The 12,390-nt window shown below is 52.9% G+C and overlaps 1 long non-coding RNA gene across 1 annotated transcript; it reads right to left on the bottom strand.

The window, feature by feature from the left end:
- Positions 1 to 2,944: 2,944 nt before the first annotated feature.
- LOC121478358 lies at positions 2,945 to 6,179 on the bottom strand. Its single transcript, XR_005984460.1, has 3 exons — positions 6,018 to 6,179; positions 4,497 to 4,737; positions 2,945 to 3,603 (listed from the first exon to the last, which is right to left on the bottom strand). It is a non-coding gene; the product is annotated as an uncharacterized LOC121478358 (long non-coding RNA).
- Between the last annotated feature and the right edge of the window lie 6,211 nt (positions 6,180 to 12,390).

The following is a 12,390-nucleotide window of genomic DNA, read 5'->3' as shown; positions in this document are numbered from 1 at the left end:
AGGGCCCAGGCTGGGGTCTCCCCTTACCTCCCAGGGCCCAGGCTCCTTTCCCTGGGTCTCCCTGGCCTGGAGAGGGGCCTCTGCCAGGGTGGGAGGGTGGAGGGGTGGGTGTGGGGGCAGCGGGCAGGGCCGGGCGAGGCCTCCTCACTCCTTACTGTTTTCATCCTCTCGGTAATTATGGGCTCAGACACTCCTCGATGCCTTCTCAGAATAATAGCCGGGCCTGTTATCAGCAGCATCTCCCGGACCTTTTCACAAACAGTCATTAATCAAGTCTCGCTGCCACCCTGCCCTCCCTCCTGGTGGAAACCGAGGCACAGAGAGGTGAGGCCGCTTTCCCAGCATCACACAGCCAGTGTGAGGAGGATGGGCTGTTTTGCCCCAACCCTCTGCTCTGGGATGGGGGCTCCTTCCCCATATTCCACCTGGGGGGAGCCTCTGAGCCTGCCATGGCTGGGGGGGCCCTGCCCCCAGTTCCCGGCCCCCAGTCTTCCTTGAAGCCCTGGGGGCCTTCCAAGGTGGCCTCTTAATCACTGCCGGTTAATTAAGGAGGTTAACCAACGCTGTGGGGCCCATGCGGGCCTGCCCGGGAGAAGGTGCTAGGGCTGTCTCGCTGCGAGGCCCCTGTTCCCCAGGCCTGGCGGGGCACCGCGCCGCCTCTGCCCTCCGAGGGGCCTGGGGGTCTCTGGGGAGGGTTCCATAGGACTCCATTGTTGGCATGTGCCCCCTCCCCTTCTTTGGGTGGTGTGTGGGAGGTGCTGGCATCACTTAATGAGGCCTCCACGGCTGCCAAGGAGCGCTGGAGGAGTTGAAACAGGTTCTGGGTGAGGTGAGTTTCGTGGGCTGGGCAAAATCTGTGGCTCTTTGCCATGTGGGTGCTCCCTGGGGCCGTGGGGGGCAGGCATAGGACCCCTTCCTCCTCCCTGCCCTCCCTTGGCCCCTATGGGGTGGGAGCCGAGGATGGTGGTCAGGACTGCCCTGTTCCCCACCACAAGCGGGTGGGAACCAGGCCAAATAGGACCATGGCAACAGGGCCCGGGGTCCGGAGATGTTGCGAATCTGCACCCTGATACAGACTTGGGCCCGGGGCTTCCATCTGAGCAATGGGGGTGGTTGGATGTGGCAGGCTCAGGTGCAAAGCTTCAGTTTAGGAATGATCTATCCCAGACAGAGCTGCCTAACTTGCTGTGTGACTTTGGGCAAGTTGCTCTCCTCCTCTGCGTCCCTGTAGCTCTGGCTGTATCAGTGGTGGTGGGACGGACAGAGTGATGACAAATGGTCATTCCTGCTGACCCTCTGTCTCCGGTAAGGCTGAGACATCTCCTGAGGGGCACCCAGACCCGATTTCTCCAGGCCACACAAAGAGGTTCTTCAGGACGTCTCTGCTGGCCCTGGGGAACCTGAGACGCCGGACTCAGGCCAAGGAGGTTTGGGAGGAAGCTCCCGATGGTGCTTGAACACTCCCTAAGGCTGGGCTGTGGGTCCCGAGACCTGGAGGGCCATCCCCTCTGAATTGCTGAACCCCACTGCCCCATACCCCCATCCCGGGTCCACAGTGGGACAGGCTCAGGCGAGGCTGGCTCAAGGCAGGACCCTCTGTGCTTCCAGAGCACATGTAGGTGTGGGGCTCTAATGGCTGTCCCACAACTTTTTTTTTGAAATCACCTTTTTGGAAGTATAATTTACATACAGTAAAATTCACCCTTTTTTGGTGTACAGTTCTGTGAAGTTTTACAAACTTAGTTCCATATCCACTACCATGAGCAAGATAGATATTTCCCTCACTCCAGAAAGTTCCCTGTGCCCATTTGTAGTGATTCCCTTTCCCCACCACCAGCTGCTGACAATCACTGATCTTCCTCAACTTCTTATTTTAGAAGTTTTCAAACTTACAGAAAAGTGCAAAAACCTTACCATGAACCTCGGGTAGTTCCTTCCCAGATTTGCCAGCTGTCAGCGCTAGGCCTCATGTGCATTCTCGGCCTCTCTGCATGATTTCCACTGAACTGTTACTTGCAGATGTCGGGCCACTTTACCTTATACACTTTAGGGCACATCCCTGAAGAATAGGGCATTCTTTGGCACAATGCACAGAACCAATGCCGTTATTATATCTGAGAGATTTAGTATTGACCCATTTTTTTTTGTTTTTCGTTTTTTTTTGTTACCCGGTGTCCAGCCCAAGGCCAAATTACTGAGGTTGTTCCAAAGTGTCCCTAATAGCTGGGGTCTTTTATTTTTTGTTTTTTCCTGGTTCAGATTCCAATCAAGAATTGGGCTCTACATTTGATGGCAAGTCTCTTTGGTGTCCTTTTATCTGGAACCTTCTCCCTGCCTTTGCTTGATAGGTAATGTGCCCTTTCTTAAAGCTCCCTCATGATTCTCCATATCTAGAGCTCAAGAGCAAGTACCAGATGCTAGGGAAGAGGACTTGGGGGTGTGGGGTATCCTGAGGGTCTTTTCTTAAAACCTTTGTTTAGAAGGAGTGGGGAAGAGGAAGGGAGAGAGAGACAGAGAAGGAGAGAGAGAAGGATAGATGTGGGCTCATCATTTCAACTTCCAATGATGCTGGAAAATTCTAAGAAAAAGTATAAATGACCCAGTTTGAATTGAGAGGGGTCTGTAGTCCTATGGTTGGCTCACAACCTAGCTCTGCCCACCCCCCTTCCTGGGCTGTGAGACCTTGGGCAGAAGACTTCACTTCTTGGGACTCAGTTTCCCCATCTGTGATATGAGGATAGCACCAGTCTATCCACCTCCCCCCACTGTCTTGAGAACTCTGTGGATGAACTCATGTAGCATATAAATAACAGCGACTTTGGATGTTAACGATTTGGTGACAGTCTCCCCGGATATTTTTCTCTATATCTGCCTTAATGCATGGAAATATGTGGATATTATAGTACATAAATTGGGACACCTCCTTTTCCCCTCAATAGTTTATCCTAAGCATTTTCCCACATTCAAAAATGTAGGGCTCTTCCGTCATTTAACAAATTTTTAACTTCTATTAGTATTTGTCCGCAGATAACACCTTCACCTGGCACCAAATACACAGGTACAAGAAGCATACAGTTAAAAGTCTGTCTTCCTCCTGCCTCCCTTTGCTCAGTTCCTCATAGGACGTTTTGTTTGGCTTTCCAGAAGGGTTCTACACATAGACAAACAGAAGCATAGATTTTCTTTCTTTTTTTCCATTCCTACAGATAGTAGAAGACGGTACACTCTGTTTATGTGCCTTGTTTTTTCACTTCATAGTAGATCTTGGCGATGGTCCACGTCAGGGCATAAGGAATGCCCTTCTTTTCTTTAGAAGTCGTCCCTTGGGGAAGTGGATCAGGATTTAATGACCCAGTTCTCATTGTTGGCCATCAAGGTGCTTGCCGGCTTTCGCCACTAGAAATTGCAACAGTTAGCCTTGTGCAAATGTCTTTGTGTCCATGTGCAAGTCCGTAGCATATATTCCTAGAAGTGGAACTGCTGGATCAGATGTCATGTGTATTTTGAGCTTTGCTCTGCCGTCATTAGTCATGGCTACATGGATCCCAGGGTATGTCACAGTCCTATCTTGGTGGACATTTAGGTGGTTCTGATTTGTCTTTCCTGTAAACAATGCCACAGTGAACATCTTTGTGCAGCTGTCTTTGTGTGCGGGAGAAGGCTGCTTGGTGGGGAGGGATTCCTGGGAATCTGGGGACAGACCCACAGAAGTGTTGAGAAATTTAAACCAAAAGGGGCCAGCCTGTGGGTATGGTGGTGGTTGGAGTGGCTGCCAGTGGGATCCTCATAGGAACAGACTCTGCTAAACTCTGTTAGTGGAGTGTGATCTAGGATCTTCAACTTGGGGCCAACCTGAGGGGCTGTTCGAAGTGCAGTGTCTCGGGCCTCATCCCAGCCTTGTTGGGTCAGGACCTCTGTTTGGCTGGCACAGGTAATTTTGAGACTTGCCCAAAAACAAACCCAGAGACCCCAAGACCTGTTCTGGAAGGAAATGGGTTAGCCTTGGCAGATCTGGGGCCAAACCTGGCTTCCCCACCCACTGACTATATGACTGGGGCTGAGCCAGGGTGACCTCTCTGCCTCAGTGTCCTTGTCTTTAAATAAGAACGAGAATAGCACTCACCTTATGGGGAGCTTGTGAGAATCATAGGTGCTCCCTCACACGGGGTGTTCAGTATAGTAAGTGCTCACTAAATGCTAAAGTTGTTCTTCCAGAGGGGTGCACGTTAGGTAAGATGTAGGAGTCAGATCCCTCCGTCTCCGCCATCACCACTCCCCCGTCTCTCTGTCCCCCTGTCCCCATCTGTCTCTCCTTCTGTTTTGGACTCTGTCTCCCTGTCTCTTGTGGTCTCTGACTCTCTGTTTTCCTCTCTCTTATGCGGCCATATGAGCTTTAAAGTGTCTGTGAAATGCCACAAGCCTGGAAAAATGAAACTAGAATACAAAGAGGAAAATGCAAGCTAAAAATTAACAGTACCATGGGGGCAAAGCCATACCATTACACCAGCTCCGAAATATTGACAGCGAAAAATGTACTTTTTCAGCAAGGTGTGGGACCCTTTCATCCTCTGCACGGTGGCTGTGGTGAGGGCCTGCCAGGACGGATAGCTTGCCCTGTGGTTGCCTCTCTTTCCTATTTCTTTGGACCCAGTGGAGCCTTGGGCCTGGAGAGCAGAGATGCTGGCCCCAGCTGGTCACAGAGTCCCTTCATCTCTGTCATGTCCTCGCTGCGGGACCCTGGGTAAAGGCAGAGTCAATTAGCGATTTATTGAGCACCTGCTGCGTCAGGCCCTGGGATGCAACCGTGTACAAGACAGACAAAAGCCCTGCTTCGTGGCACTTAGGTCATAAAGGTATGCATATGGAAGATATAGAAGTGAGTGAACCAATATGCAGAACAATTTTGGATAGTGCTAAGTTATCTGGCTAACATAAAATATGGTTATATAATAGAGAAAGATAGGAGTGGAGTTACTTTGCCCTGTGGTAGGGGTCTGGGAAGGCTGCTCTGACCTGAGTTCAGGGAACAGAATGATGAAAAGGATTTGGGCACAGAAAGTTCTGGGAGAAGGGCATTCCAGAAGAGGGAACAGCAAGGCAGAGGCCTTGAGGCAGGAACCAGCCTGGGGTCCAGTCATGATTGGAAGCTTTCAGAGGAGGAAAAGATCTCAGAAGCAAGACCATCTTTGCCAAGTGTTTTAAACAAGTCACTTGCCCTCTCTTAGCCTCTCTTCCCCTTATGTAAAATGGTTAAATCCAGTAGTGGGCCAGAGTCTCTCTGTATCAGGGAATGATTGGGGTTTGTGAGGATTTATCTTGAAACTGGGCACAGCAGGACCACTCTTTGCACTTGTATTACTTGGAGCAGCTTTTGGGGGGTGACAATGGAGATTGTTTAGGGCCAAAAGCAATGCTCCAGTCTCCCCATGGCTCAGACCCTGATTTCAGGAGTTAATAGCCTAAAGCACTCGGCATAATGCCTGGCACAGAGCAAGTAGACAGGAATGGGGAGGGCATTCCAGGTGGGAGGAAAGGCGTGGAGATGGGAATGTTTAAGGCGTGTTAGGGGAAGAGTGAGGAGACCAGCTTGGCTGGTGGGGAGGGGTGAGAGAAGAGGCTGGAAAGACAGGTTGAGGCCCAGGATGAGACCTTGAATGGCATGCAAAAGGAGGGTGGGCCTTAGCTCGCAGGCAGCGGGGAGCCATCGTACGTTCTAGAGCAGGAGAAGCCACGGAAATGGTTTTTGTTTTTGGTTTGGTTTTCAATGAAATATTTTAGACATTCAAAAAAGTTTAAAGGAGAATAAGATAAGCTTCTGCACAGCCATCATTCAGCTTAAGAAGAAAACACCCCAGAATAGGCAACAACCCCAGAAACCCCTCCCCAGCTGTCTCTCTCCTCAAAGTTGCTGCCCCCCCGGATTTGGTGTTCAGGGTCCCAGGCACGTCTTTGTCCTTCTGTTGTTTGTTCGCGGAGGTATAAAGTGCGTGTCCACCAAGTGCGCGGATCTTACTTACACAGTTTGATAGCTCCTGGGATCACCACCTGCATCCCGTCATTGACCGATTCTAGCACTCGGTCTTGCTGTTCCTGAACTTCAGATACGTGGAATCATTCCATATGTCCTGTTCGGTATCTGGCACTTTCACTCAATATTGTGCCGATGAGATGGCTCCGTGTTTTGCGTCAGTGGTTCGTTTCCTTTCCCCGACTATGTCGTTGTCCGCTGTTTAAACAGACCACAGTTCGTTTAGTCACCCTACTGTCTATGGAGAGGGACATGCCTTCCAGTTACCAGTATTTTGAATAGTGTTGCTGTGAACCTTCTCGTGCGTGTCTCTCGTGGGCATAAGAACACATTTCTGTTAGTTTGTGTTCAAGAAGGGAATTGCAAGATGATGGGATGTGTGCATATTTAGTTTTGATAGCTGTGGCCAGTTTCCCAAAGTGGTTGTGCCACATCTTTATACTTTTACACACACACACACACACACACACACACACACGCACACACACTTCCCTGAGGTTCGGGGGCCCTGCTTCGGTGGTGGGTGTGATTGTACAGATGGCGTCACTTGTACATTCACTTCTGCAATTCGCCTTTTTTTCCACTCAAAGTTCTGTTCTGGAGATCTGCGCCCGGTGGTATAGCAGCTCGAATGCATCGATTTGTTCTCAGCGGAGGGTCTGTCGTGTAAACAAACTGCAGTGCTCTCCTCCTAGCTCCTGTGCATGGATAGTTAGCTTACTCCCCAGGGATTCTCTTTCTGGATTTTCATGATCATCTGATATGTGTTGGGCCCAGCCAGTGAGAATGGGTGTGGGGGAGCTATTGCATCTGTCCTGATGGGAGATGAGGTCGAGGGGCTGCTGGTACAGATGGAGTTGAAAGACATTTAGGGAACTTGATTGTGGTGGGGGGTGGGGGAAGGAAGGAAACGAGACTGGGACTCTGGGGGCTAGAAGCCCAGGGTTGAATCCCTCTTCCCACTTTCTGGATGGGTGACCTCATCACAATCTCGGTTTTCTGGTCTGTACTTTGGGATCATTCACCCGGTCTGGCAGGATGGGTGTGGGGGTTAAGGGAGTAGAGACGGTTGGTAGTGGACGTGGCAGGGTTTGAATCCGTTTATTAGCTGGCTGACTTTAGGCTCGTTGCCTCCTCTGAGCCCTATCCGTAAAATGGTGATAACAATACTACCTGCCTCCTGGTGGATTTCTGACAATGAAATGAGATCCTGTACGTAAAGCAGTTATTACACGCTCAATAGCGGACAGCTATGCGTTATCATTACTGTTTTCACCGCCTTATCTTTCTTTCTCTCAGAAGGTGGGTGCCAGCAGGGCACGGCCTGGCCAAGAGCCTCTCTCTTCCAGTGTGTGTGGGGGGGGGTCATTGGAAATCTGTGAGGTCTCACTACATACCACGGCTGTGTCCCAGGTGGGTGACCTGGGTGAGCCCTGCCCCTCCCAGAGCTCGATGGTCTCCTGATCTGGGGCTCGTGGCAAGACCTGCCTGACCAGGAGGGTCCTGCTGGGCCTATGATCTAGAAAGGGGAGAGAGCTCTAGAGTGGGTAAGTGGGGCCTTGTGAGGGGGCATTTTCCTAGCAATGCTATGGATGCAATCTTGGGGGACCTCCTGGAGACAGGGTGGGTGGGGTCCTTCTGGCTGAGCCCCTTTGGAGAGGGGACATGAGGGTGGTAAGAAGAGAGAGAGAGAGAAAGGTCATTGGGGCTCTGATGACCCCCCCCCCCCCAGGGAAGGTCTTAGCAGCAGGATGTCCAAGCTTCTTGCTGCAGGGTGGGGACACTCAGGCCACCGTGAGAGGGAGGCTGGCGTCTCAGTTCCTGACCTGTGCTGGGTGGCCCTGGGTGCCTGGGGTACCTGCTCCGTGCCTCGGTTTCCTTTGCTGTGAGTGTCTCAGGTAGGCCTCGCTCCCTCGTCGGCTGGGTTTCCCGGCCCCCGCAGACCCCCCGGCCCGGCCCCCTTGCCCGCGTGGAGGCTGAGGCCAGGGCTCGGGGCCAGGGCCGCGCACCTTGACAACCCGCCCACGTCAGGCACAAAGGCCCATTGTTTGGGCCCACGTTGGCGGGGAAGCGGGCGGGGAGCAGCCGCCTTTCACCCAACCCGCTTGTGGTCGGCGGGGACTGAGGAGCCATTCACAGAGGCCCCCGCCCCCTGACCGGGCACCCTGCCAGGCCGCCTCCCGGGCAGGCACCCTTGCCAAGCTGGCGGCTCCTCCTCCGAGCTGGGCCTCAGTTTCCCCAGCTGAAGAAAGGGCAGCAGAGTGGCTCTGGTGGGGCGGGCAGAGATAGCTCTCTGACCTTGCTGCCCTGAGATCCACTTCTGTGGGGCCGTGGCTTCACCGGGCCCCAAGAGGTCCCTTGGCTGCACCTGAGGAGGCCATGGGCACCAGGGCGGCTTCGGGGCCTAACAGGCCTTGGTTCGAATTCTGGGTGATTTGGGGGTGAGTCTGTTCACTTCCATGGACCTTAGTTTCTTCATCTGTGAAAGGAGACTTGGAATCCACGACCTTCAGTGTAAAATGAGAAAAGGTGCCACAAATGGCATTTATTTGCTCATTCATTCAAAAATGCATCCTGAGTGTCAACCATGTAGACGACTGATGATAGGATTTGGGAGCAAAATTAAATACAGCGCCCCTTGTTCAAAATAAGAGTTTCTGGCATAAGATGGCACCGGCATGAAACCAAACTTGGGAACTTCCAAGCGTGGGACTCTGTGTGATGAGGCCTACCCCGACGGTGCCGTTCCAGGCTTGGGGACACAGCTGATAAACAGAGGAAAGTGTGGGTCCTCATGGAGCTGACAAGCTGTCTCAGGGGGACCCAGGGCTTCCTTGGGGGCTGCCTGGTAGATCTTTCTAAAGCCAGGTGCCCCTGGAGGCCTGCTCCTCATGGGCCTGCTGGCCAGGCCATGCAGAGTGAGCTGGGGCACCCAAGCTTCCCATCGAGGCTTTGGTGTCAGTGACCCCACATCAGGCTGGGCACCCACGGGAGGGATAGCTGACATTTACTGAGAGCAGAGTCCATGCTGGGGCTGATTGAGATGCTCTTCCCAGTTAATGTGGATCATCTTTGTAACAGCCCTATGCGGAGGCAGGGCAGTATGGCCACCCTTTATAACAGATGGGGAAACTGAGGCTCAAGTCAATAAATGGCAGAGGCAGGGTTTATTTAAACCCAAGCTGTCTGGGGCCAGAGCCTTCATCTCCTGGTCCTACTGTCTGCCAAAGGGGGCAGCGGTGAGCCAGGTGGTGTGTCCCTGGGACAGAGGCCCTGCTAGGGTTCGAGGCTGGGAAGGGCACGGGTGTGCTGGTGGCCTGCCAGCTGCCACCTGGGTTGGCCCTACTGTGGCCCTGAGTCACAGCCCTGTGTCCTGGGAAGCTGGCTGTGCCTTGGGCACCCGTGGGGCCTGAGTCACAGCAGAGCACACCCTGCCACCCTGCCTACCTCCTGCCTGGGGCTGGGGACAGGTAGGCCCTAGAAGCAGATCCCGAGGCAGGAAGTCACATTTGTGTCCACTGTCAGGGGCAAGAGAGAGAGGCACCTGCTTGGAGCCCCAGTAGCACATTTCTGCCTTGTCTCACTGAGCCCAAGCTCACCCTTCTAAGTTATCCCAGGATGGATTAGCTGGTTGGTGAGTTACTGAGCTCCACGTCACTGGGAGCGAGCATTCAAGGCAGGATAGCCTGTCAGGGTGCCGAGGAGGGTTGCTGTAGCAGATTGGGCCTGGCGTTGGAGTATGTGACTTCCAAAGCCCTATGCTTTGTTCGTGTACTTATTTTGAGTAGATACTATGAGCAAATGGCACAAAACCCCATTAACTGATTTTTCCCCCAGAGCTAATTTACGTACATACGAACAAATATACATTGTCCTTTCCTCCCTCCCGCCTTCACACACAAATGATAGCCTGCTGGTTTATATTCCCTTCTGCCCCTCATTTTATTTCTGTTTTACTTGACAACTTATCTTGAAGGCTGTTCCAGATAGCACACACAGAATGTGCTGCCTGACACCTCTTACCGTGCCGCATGGTATTCCTTCCCCTCTTCTCAATAACCCGTACAACACATTTAATTAAAAATTGTAACAAATTTAATTACATTTCAATCCTGAATTTTGCATTTTGGGGTTGGTACCGTGCTTCGCTTTGGTGATGGCCTGATGACATTTTCAAAGTTTGACTGGAAACTGTAAGCTCTTCCTACATCGGCAGTGATTTTTTGGGGGGGGGGGGGGGGGGCGGAGTCTGTTTTTGGTTGAGATTATACAAGAAGTAAAAGAGAGTAAGCAAACGAGAGCCTTTCACCCACACACCTCCATGCCAGGCACTGATGATCTAATGGTGAACCCCATAGGCATCAGCTCATCCACCTGTAGTGTGGCCAGGCTGTGGGAGGAGGTGCCCATGTGCGGTGCCAGGGAGCCCAGAGGAGAGGACTTCCTGTGCGTGTGTGTGTGCGTGTGTGTGTACATGTGTGAGGGGTCAGGAGTGGCTCCTCAGAGGAGAGACTTGTTAGGTGGGGCTTTAAGGTATGCATAGGAGTTCATAAGAGACCTAGAGGTGGGCCTATCAGGCAGGGGGAACAACACGAAGAGCGAAACTACTTGGTGGATGCAGAACTGACTACCAGCTTCAGTTTACGGAGTACCGACTGTGTGTCAGATGCTGTGCTCAGTGCTTTAAAGTCATTGCTCCACTTAAACTCCCCAGAATTCTAGGCTATTATCACCCCCATTTTACAGATGAAAACCGAGGTGCAGAAAAGCATAGTCACATGCTCATGGCCACACAGCCGTAAGTACTGGAGCCTGGATTTGGAGCAGGCAACTTGAGCTCTCGGCTGTTCTAATATTTCACAAAGGCAAAGGGATAACTGGCAAGGCCCTTATTGTTGGACCTCAAGCTCTAACATCCCCAGCGCGCAAACTCAGGTCCTGCCCCTGCTCAGAGGACTTCACTGGCTCCCCGTGGCCCCAGGACTCCCCGGTCTAAGCTACCCTGTGTTCCCACAGCCGGCATGGTTGCCTCGGGCAGCATGAGACCTTTCTGGTGTCTGGGTGCTGCAGGCACTCCCTAACTGCCAGGGAGGAGTCGCAACGGCAATCGCAGAGCAAAGGAGTACTTGGGGCATACAGACCCGGGCTGTCCCCACTGGTGGGTTTCAGATGTGGCTGGAGATTGGACTGGATTTCAAGGTCCTGGTGCTTCTAGGCCTCCAGGCTGTCTCAGGTACAGCTCTGGTTGGCACTTTGGCCCAGCCCCTCTGGGCTCCAAGGAGCAGAGCCTGAACAGACCCGGGCCCCATCCATCTGTTTTTGTGCTTTGGGGGGTCCTAGGCCTGAGGCTTCTGAAATCCATGCCCCTGCAGTGTGGGAATTCATCATCCCCTCGTACAGTGGGAAAATGGAGGCTCAGAGAGCTGAAGTGACTTGTCTAAGGCCACACAGTGAGTAAAGGGCAGAGCCAGGCTCCGAGTTTGACTCTTAACTACCCTACACTCCTGCCTCCATTTAGGGGGATTTTCTAGACTGCCGCTTGGCAGGAGCTTCATATCTCTCTCTTTCTCTCTGTCTCTCACCTAGTGTTCTGGAAAGGAGCAATGAGCCCATTGCCCTGGGGAGCTTGACTGCTGTGCCCAGGGACTCAGGATCAAGGGGGGACCTGGAGACAACCTGGGCTGCTCCCCCCACCCCTCTGCCAGCATTAAGGCGCAGGCCCACGTTCCCTCCTTGCTTCTCCCAGCAGTGAGAGAATAATAGTCGGTTCAAATGTCAGGCCTGCTCTGCTGCCTATGGGGAGACTGGTTGAGCAGGTCTGGGGGAGGGACGGAGGGAGGAAATTATTAATAATTGCAAAGCAGCCGGCCTTACTGCAGGCCTTGAGATGAAGTGTGGGATTGGGGGCGCTAATCCTAGGGTCCCTGCCCCAGACGGAGGGGCAGCCTGCAGCTTCCCGGGGCCTGTGCATGTGGAGGAGGTGATGGGGGGGCACAGAGTCAGCCTCTCTGATTTGAGACACATGTTGGCCTTCCTGGCTCCCATCAACCCGTATCAGGAGGACTCTGCCAACGTCAAGAGGAGGCAGGAAAGAGCGTACTGTGTGCCTTCAGAAGGAGTCTCACTTCACCCAGATGAGGCTGCCATTGTTATTGTCTTCAGTTGACAGTCGGGGAAACTGAGGCACAGAGGGGTTCAGTGGGGATTTGAACTCGGGATGTTTGATTGTGGCTAGACTGCCCTTGCTGGCGTCTCCACACTCTGCTTGGGGTGGAGGGAAAGGCCCGACCCCCTCCAGCATCAGCACAATCCCCAGCGTCATACCCCAGAGGATGGAAATTGGTCCTGGGCTTCTCTGAACC

The sequence above is a fragment of the Vulpes lagopus genome, chromosome 18 (assembly GCF_018345385.1).
Source record: "Vulpes lagopus strain Blue_001 chromosome 18, ASM1834538v1, whole genome shotgun sequence".
Taxonomy (NCBI): domain Eukaryota; kingdom Metazoa; phylum Chordata; class Mammalia; order Carnivora; family Canidae; genus Vulpes; species Vulpes lagopus.
The sequence above is the reverse complement of the archived record's forward strand: the minus strand, read 5'-3'. Positions and strand labels throughout refer to the sequence as shown.